The sequence below is a fragment of the Prinia subflava genome, chromosome 8 (assembly GCF_021018805.1).
Source record: "Prinia subflava isolate CZ2003 ecotype Zambia chromosome 8, Cam_Psub_1.2, whole genome shotgun sequence".
In the NCBI taxonomy this organism is placed as follows: domain Eukaryota; kingdom Metazoa; phylum Chordata; class Aves; order Passeriformes; family Cisticolidae; genus Prinia; species Prinia subflava.
The window spans coordinates 24767337-24775614 of record NC_086254.1 but is presented as its reverse complement, the minus strand read 5'-3'; the positions used below and the strand labels follow the sequence as shown (position 1 = coordinate 24775614).

The following is an 8278-nucleotide window of genomic DNA, read 5'->3' as shown; positions in this document are numbered from 1 at the left end:
CGGGGGTCCCGCAGCCCCGGCCCGCCGCTGTTGTACAGCCAGGGCTTGGTGCCTCGGCAGGCGCGGGGACAAAGCCGAGCGGCACCGGCAGCCTTTGTGGCTGAGGGGCGGTGGAAGCCAGGGCAGGAGGAAGGGGGGGTGTTGAACCCAATCGCCAAGGTGGAGCAGCCAGGGAGGGCGTCCAGGGGGTGAACAGAGGTTCAGAACTGTCTTTCTGAATAAGGTTCTTAAGCCTTCTGCTTCTGCGCTGGGCACCTGGATATTGTACCCGTGCAGCCTCCGGGGACAGGGATGCGCCGTTCCCATTTCCACGGGTAGGCAGCAATGGGGTTCTCCACCGTCCTTTTGCGTTTTGTTCCATGAAAGGAGGGACAGCTCCTACTGGGAAGTGCCACTGCTTTTGAGCTGACCTGCAGGTTTCTGCCCCTCCCTGCCATTCAAACTGTTACTGCAGCACAGCCCCATATTTGCTGCATGGACCCCTTGGTCCATAACTGCAGGAAAACAAAGGCTGAAAAGCTACGTGGTACTTCAGAACCCACCACTGAGAACCTCCAATGGTGGGGTGCTTGCAGTTCTTTAATTCCTCTTCTCCAGCATCAGTTGGAGTTTGGGCTGTGGGAGAGGATCCCAAAAATCATTATTCGTTCATAGTTTCCATCACCCAGAATGTCAAGAACTGCCCCTGTGCCTTAGGTTTATCATTTCTCAGAGAAAGAGATTTTTTGCAACATGATAAATGCAGAGATTTTAGGAGAAAAAAATAAAAAAAGCCAGTGAGGTTTTAAAATCATCATCTACTTTGGCGTCTATACAGCAGGTTCAGACTCTGCAGACACTTTTTTTATTACAGACCCCACAGAGAAAAGCCAATTATTTCAAGAGAAAGGAATGCAATAATGTCTGCACTCCGTAGTTATTCATTAATATTTTTCTTGCACAACTTCCATAGTTCTAAACACCTTATGCTTCATAAAAGAGAGGGAAAAAACAAAACCAAACAAAAAACCCGAGGAAAGCCATTAAACTTTTCAGTCCTGAATCACCAGACTTCAAGACTAGGGCACATTTCCTTTGATTAGTGTGGTAGAAAGGTGGAGCTGGGCCAGCAGCACTCGACATCACTGCAAAATTGACAGCCTTGTGCAAATAGATGGTCCGTGGAGCCCTTGTGTCGTGTGAGGCCACCAGCTGTCCTGGTCCATGCAAGCAGCAAGCCTGGAACACACCTTTGGGGTCGGGGCCTCCCCATCCCTGAGTCACCCCTTCTGTCTGCATGACTTCCACCACAAAGTGCGCATCAGCTGCTCCCTGGGCTGCCGGGCTAATGACAGCCCCGCTGGCACTCAGTCCCTGTCCTTTCACAGAGCTCCATTCTGCTCCAAAGGATGGCAGAGGTTCAAATCACCCAACCACACTCGGGCTCCTCGGCAGGGCTGGCAGAGCTCTCCAGAGAGACCAGCAGCATCTCTGCTCCCCATGCTGGTGCTGGGCAGGGGGGAAAAACAGCACAGGCTTTTTTCTCCTTCAAACATGAGCCCCACAGCTCTCAGAGGGGAAACCCCAGCTCCTCTTCTTCCCTCGAAGCAGGAACAGGAGTTCTCTTAAAGGCAGAACAGAACAAGAAAGGGGTTAAGGCTAAACCTGAGCACCACAAACCCCCGGTACTGCTGGGGAGGCGGCCTCGGTTCTGCCACATCCTGGAAAGCAGCACGGGAAATGAAATCTCCTCTCTCATGGTGCAGCTATTGCAAACACAGGCTCTAATGAGCTGCTACCACAAACACAGCAGGAAAGGGAAGAGAAAGTGAGTAAGGATAACTTTATGGAAGTCAGTTAATTTGCTTTTATTTTTTCCGCCCCGTTCTTGTGCAAAGTGCTCGTCCTCCTCAAAACACCTACGGATAAAATCCAGCCATCAGATCAGAGCTGCAGGAGCTTGGCAGAGCCAGTTTGCTGACACCTCCCTGTGCTTTTACTGCGACAACCTGAGAAGAGAAGAATATATTTCAACTTTTCTGTGGTCAAAGGTAACTCCTGCAAAGACAGGCATATCTCAAATTATGAAGCTGCCTTGGCGAAGACAGGAAGTTGCTTAGGACAAATCTAAGAGCAGACTGCAAGCAAGAAGGAGAACACAGACCTGATACAAGCTATTGTAGGAGTGGATTTAGCCCTTTATAGTTATTAAGAAATAAAACTACACATGTCAGTCAATGAGGAGGCTGGGAGAAAAGTCATCTTTTGCAGTGGGTGTTCAACCATCCATATCCTTAACGTACAGGATTTGTATTGCAAATCCAGGGCATCCTATTCTCATTCAGATTGGGAAGATTAATTTTATGATAATTCAACACAGTTGGAGGACTCACTGGGTTTTTACTTACATGTTAATACATTCCTCAAGGCTTATGCAAAATTAATTCACAAAGGCTCCTTCTGGTGGACTTCAGCAGCATTATCCAAGAGGTGGAATGGAACAACTGCAGATCACCAAACCAATGTGCTGGATTCCTGTGATATTCCTAGAGAAGGTGGCACTGCAAGACCATCCAGGTACAGAACCATATAGAAATGGTCCCTGCCTAAAGGATGAAAAATTATAGCAGGGAGTTATACCTTTGGGAGCACAAGAACAGGACAGAGATGGGGACAGAGCAGCCGGGAAATTGTTCCCTGTTCCTTGGCCTCTGCAAAGCCCCAAAGTCCCTTCTATTCTTGTCCTTCCCTTGGCAGTGAAGCTCTGTGGTGCTCTCCTTGTAGAATTGTCTGAGCATTTTCCTTTCTTCCCCAGTATCTTTGGGAAAATTGATTTGAGACACCCCAGGTCTGATCTGCAAGCCACTGAAGAACCTGCCTCATTTCTTAGCAAACTGATTTGCTTTATTTTTAAAATGGAGCAGGGCTGCTGTGCAGCTCTGACCTTTTCCAGTTCCTGTTGCTGCTTAGCCAAGCCTTCATTGCTGTAGGGCAGTGCCCTTGGGTTTTGCCATGGATACCCACTTGCTGCAACAACAGCAGATGAAACATCCCCCTTAGAAGCTCCACAGTTAAATAAGTTAACTGGAGAGCAAGGGACTTACTGTGGGAACTGTTTGGTTTGTTGGTTTTGCTAATGCTCAGTCTGGATGCTGGCCACCAGCGAGGCTGTGAACAGGGAGATCTTGAGGGGAGCTGCAGTCAGTGGCATTTGGTTTAGGTTATCGCAGGAAATTCTGCATCTGGGCCCTCTGTCTCAGATTTTCTGGTTTGGTGCCCTGAGCACACCATAGCCATTGCTTAACCCAGAGCTGCTGCTGCAACAAGAGTTGAAAAATGAAAATCTTGGGGCCAAATTCTTCTTTGGGCCACTTGTAACAAAATAGTTGAGCAGAGGAGGTTCCCAATCAGGGCTGCTTTTTGGCTTTGGTTTCTGTAGGAATCTTCCAACAGGACTATTTCCTCTTCTGAATATTCCACAAGTGGGGATGCTGAGTGAACTCTGTTTCCTTTTGCTGGCTAGACTGGTTACACACAAACAGACCATCAGCTCTAGAGTGATCTGGTTTAATGTTCCAGTAACCTGCATTAAAAAACCCACATGGATATGGAGGTTGGTAACTCTGGGACTGCAAGAACAACAAATGGAACACCACACTCAATTCTGCTGGACCACAAGCATATGTTAGAGTGCGGCTTAAATGTCATTAAAAATCTAATTCTACTTCCCCAAACTTTCCTGTCCTCCCATTTGATGTCCCTTCACGAAATGAAAATTGCATTTCTGTGCCATGACAAAGGACAAACAGAATCACAGTAACTGCAAACAAGATTTCTGAAAAAGAAGAAGCTTGGAGGAGACATTGCAGAGCTCATAACTGCTGGGAGGGTTTTGCCACAGGAGGTGCACTGCAAGCCTTGGCTCTAAGTCCAGATGAAAATAAAGGCATAAAATATGGCCAAGGAAATTCAGAGGCTGTGCCATCACGTTGCTCATACCTCTGCAGCTGCCAGCAGGGAGAATGTCTCATATTCAGGAATCTTGTGCTTTGCTCTTGGTGCCACCATCACCGTTTCCCAGGAGTTTCTCAGAGCACAGCTTGGCACTTTTCCTTCCCCGTGCCCTTGTGCCAGTCGTGTGTGTCATGGGAGGGATGAGGCTCCTGTTTGGGACCAGGAAGGACAAGGTCAGCAAGGAAAGGTCCTTCAGTGGACCCTGTGGTGGTGAAGGTGTGCTGCAGCCACTCTGAGTGGTCACACCTACATTTCTTGGTGTTTTTTACTCTGCCCTTAGGGAATTCCTCCTGCACCATCTCCATACCAGTGTTTATCCAGGTCCAGCTCCTGGGAGCTGTGTGTCCAGACCCTCCCCAGCCTGGCAAGGCACTCTGGGGAGCTGGAATGACACTGGGCTGGGGATGCAGCCCGGGATTGTCACAGTGTCACAGCAGGGAGCTGGGCTGGCTTTCTGAGCAGTCAAAATTCTGCCCTTGATTAGGATGGTGCCTCGTTTTCTGGCAGTGTTGGCATCTCTGCCAAATAGTTTTGTCATCATCAGTATTGTAATGTCTTGGCCTGGAGCAATGGTAACCCTTGCCTGTCCTGTGACCTTGGGGGTGATCTCTCGTTGTCTTAGTGAATGACTAATGAAAAGTGCAGATGTTCATATTGCAACTAAATTATGCAACGAATCCAGGAAATCCTTCACTAGCTGATCCTAGTTTCTTCTTTACTTTCTAGAAGGCAGGAAAGGGATGATAAAGGGTTAGAAGTAGAAAAGGAACAGGACAAAGCAAACAACTCACGGTGGTTTCTGGGACAGAAGTTTCTCTCCAGAATTTCTACCACAACTCCTCCATTGGCAGTGAGCACTGGGGAACAGGAGCTCTGAGACAGATCCAGAAAACATTTTCCTGCTATGACAGCATCTACATCTCAGCAGAACATTAAATATGTAGGCCAAAATACTGCCCATTTCTTCATGTTTGCTTTGGTGATGTCATGGAGGGAGAGTCTCTTCAGGAACTGGCTCAGGTATCCCCAAATCTGCAAGGCAGGGCACAGGGAGAAGGGAGAGAAGGATAAGGAGATGAAACCCCATGTTATCACCTGCTAAACACAGGTGATAAAATCTCCTATAAAGATACTGCTCCTTTCCTGAATTCCTGCACAGAAACTGTCTCTCTTTAATAAAAATATTGTCCCACCTCTCTCAGGCTGGGATTTAATTATCAGAAGGGTTTTCCTCCCTCAAAAAGTTTTTCAGAAAAAAACATTCCATTTGAGTCAAACATGCAAACTACATCTCAAAATAGTTAAACAAATATTTTTGCTGTTTCAAGTTTTTGTTGTACTTTGGGAAAATATTAATTGTAACTTCATGCTTTTGAAGTTTGAAAACCATAAAACTACATTTTAAAATGAACAAGAAATCATTAAATATTCTTTAAAGGAAGGAAGCAGAAAAAGTAAGGCCTTTTGAAACAGCATTAATAATTTTGTTTTTCAAATATTTGCGGAGTTATGTTAAAACTAAGTGGTAGTTTCTGATTTAAAAAAAGAAAATGCCAGAAGGCTTCTAACAATCTGTGCCAAAGCTGCCAGGGCCTCATCTCATGACCTTTTCATGGGAGTGCATGTGACACTGGTAGCACAGACTGAGCAGGAACTGTTCCACCCACCCCAACCAGGGAACAGTTCCAGCTTCTGTCCCCCTTCCCACAGGTGAGCACAGCCAGGTCTCACCATGGATTCCCTCCTTAACCTCATGGTCCTTTTCTCCAGTTGCTGTGTTTTAGTCCTCACTAATCCAGACTCTTCTGTTACATCACATCCAATGAGATAAATAATCCATCCATTCTGATATCACTTTTCCAGTTGTGGTACTTTCAGAAGGTATTTAATGCCCACAATGAACCTGGCCAGGTGCAGAGGAACATACACAAAAAGGGAAAAATATTAGCATGGCAGTTAACCTTCCTTAAAGGTTTTGTTTGAAACTCTTTAGAGCCTTCTAGTTACCATGTCTACTCTATTTAAACACAAGGCAGCACAGGTTCGTTGCAGTGGCTCTGAACAGGATATGAACACAATTGGGATGTCAAGACAACAAACCAACATATCAGCACTGGATACAGAAGCTTTATCCACGGGGCCTGGAAAGGTATTTAAAAAGAAAAACAGAGTTACCTGCACTGAAATCTGGGCAGGATGATTACAGCTTCTACATGATCTCAAAAAGTCCAAAATGGGCCTTTTCCAAAAAGAATCAGTTATGCTGGTGCCACAGCAGGGCAGCACAGTCACTGACTGGAGGGTCACAGCTCACTTTGATGACAATGTCATCTGGCTCTGACTGTCCAACATCCACGTCCACTCTGCTGCAGCAGTGATTCCTGAGGAGGAAAAGCCACCAAAAGCTCAACAGGCAGTGTCCCCAACATTGCAACAGGACAATGACATCAGCTGAACATGACAAGTGAAACAAAGGCAGGCACTTCCTGCTCAATCACACGGCCCAGTTAGTGCCCATCCTGCCTTTGGTTAGTGGGAAAGGTGCAGGACAATAAAGAGGGCAGGTTTTACACGCATTCTCAGGAGGACACAAAGGCTGGCAGATCAGCTGATCTGTGTTTTGAAGCCAAGCTCGTGAGTGAAGTGTAGGGATCAGTATTAAATCAGGAAATCCACCCTGCATCATTTTGCCAGCCCTGGGTGCCAGGGCCAGTCTTACCTCAAAGGACATTTTCATCAGCCTACAAGGAGAAAAAACCACTCTGCTGTTTCCTTACCAAAGTGTGGCTGTGGTAGCACATCCACAAGGAGGCCTGTTAAGCAGCAAGTAGGTCACTAGTGGGGAATGTTACCCTGGGCCAAGCACATTCTGAATAGTTTGGAGACTTTAATCATCCTCTCTCTCTTCTCCCTGCTGCTGTTTGCAGGACCACCAAGGAAAGGTGCTCAGGTGAGGAACTGGATGAGCTCAGCCATTGTGACACACACAGGTCAGCACTGCAGGATGACTCCAGCTGAACAGTGGCTGAACAAAGCTAGAAGGGTTCAATGATAAGGTTTTACTAAGCTGTTCTCTTTGAATAGACATTTGCCATCTTTCTGTGCTTTTTGAAAAGCTGTTTCAGCCCAGTGAAAGTGTTTCTGAAATGCTACACACTCGTGTTTGGAGCCTGACAATGTTCCACAAATGTAGGTGTTCTTTACAATCATATAGATGGTGCTCCATAAATTAAACATTAATGCCTAAACAACCAACTGCTGTCTGCAGCCCTGCTGCTACAGCCCAAGAATGAACATTACTTAGGAAAGGGAGACCTCCAAGGAAAAGAGTCAGGTATCTGCAGAAAGCAATCACCTGTCAGTGATACCTGACTCCATACAAATCCCACTGTTACAGCAGGAGCATGGCAGGCAGCTGTCCTTCCAAAGGAAAAAAGGTTGTGAAGATTGTATTTGAACTCCAGTTTAGTCATTTGAGAACAGTTTGAGCCACTGCATTATCTCTGCCCTTTATGGGTGCAAGAATTGTGGCATATTCTAAAGAAAATGGATCTCCCTTTGCTGTGGATCAGCGGTGAGCTGCATTTTATAGGCAAGGAAAGGGAGGTCACTGAACCAGCTGGCAGTGGGTCAGAAAAGGATATTTGAGCTTACACCTTTCTGGGAAATGGCACAGCTGTGAGGAAGTACCTTGGGAAGGGCTGAAGAAAAATTTGAGTTTTATTTCAGAGCGTTCCCAGGAACTGAACATTATCCCTCTCCTTGTCTGGTCTAGCAAATCAGCAATCTACATTTAAGAAACATTAATGACAGAAAGCATTCCCTGTCAAACCACAAAGCATTTGTTAATATACCCCCAAGGACAGCCTGAGCTGACCTGGGTATTTAACGTGCAGTCTGCAGCATTTTTCTATTCCTACAGCAAACTCATTGCTGGATCTCAGCAGATCCACACCTCACACTTACAAAGCAGTTACTGCCTGCAAAAGACACCCTGGGCAGCAAAGGGTGAACTTTCCCTGTGCCCAGGGAAGAGCAGCATTACCTGAATCTCTTATCTAGGCCTCCTCTTCAGTGGCACTTGATACAGCAGCTGTACCAAACACTTCCTTGAATGCCTAAAGCCAGGGATTGGGTTACACACAACTCCAGATCTGTGCCACCAGTAAGACAAAGGCTCCTGTATTACCTGGCACATGCCTGCTAAATTATTGAAGTGTCCCTTCAAACTGAATATATTCAGTGGATAATTAGTCAACAGAAGAAAACGGTCTCTCTTTACAGA

General features: G+C 46.4%; 1 long non-coding RNA gene across 4 annotated transcripts; it reads right to left on the bottom strand.

Moving 5' to 3' along the window:
- Positions 1-70: 70 nt before the first annotated feature.
- On the bottom strand, positions 71-6092 carry LOC134553988 (uncharacterized). Of its 4 annotated transcripts, none has more exons than XR_010081184.1 (4): positions 5725-6092; positions 4785-5025; positions 2388-4142; positions 71-1988 (listed from the first exon to the last, which is right to left on the bottom strand). It is a non-coding gene; the product is annotated as an uncharacterized LOC134553988 (long non-coding RNA). The 4 variants fall into 4 exon arrangements; XR_010081186.1 differs by having other exon boundaries at positions 71-2585; positions 3084-4142; XR_010081185.1 differs by having other exon boundaries at positions 71-3562; positions 3979-4142.
- Between the last annotated feature and the right edge of the window lie 2186 nt (positions 6093-8278).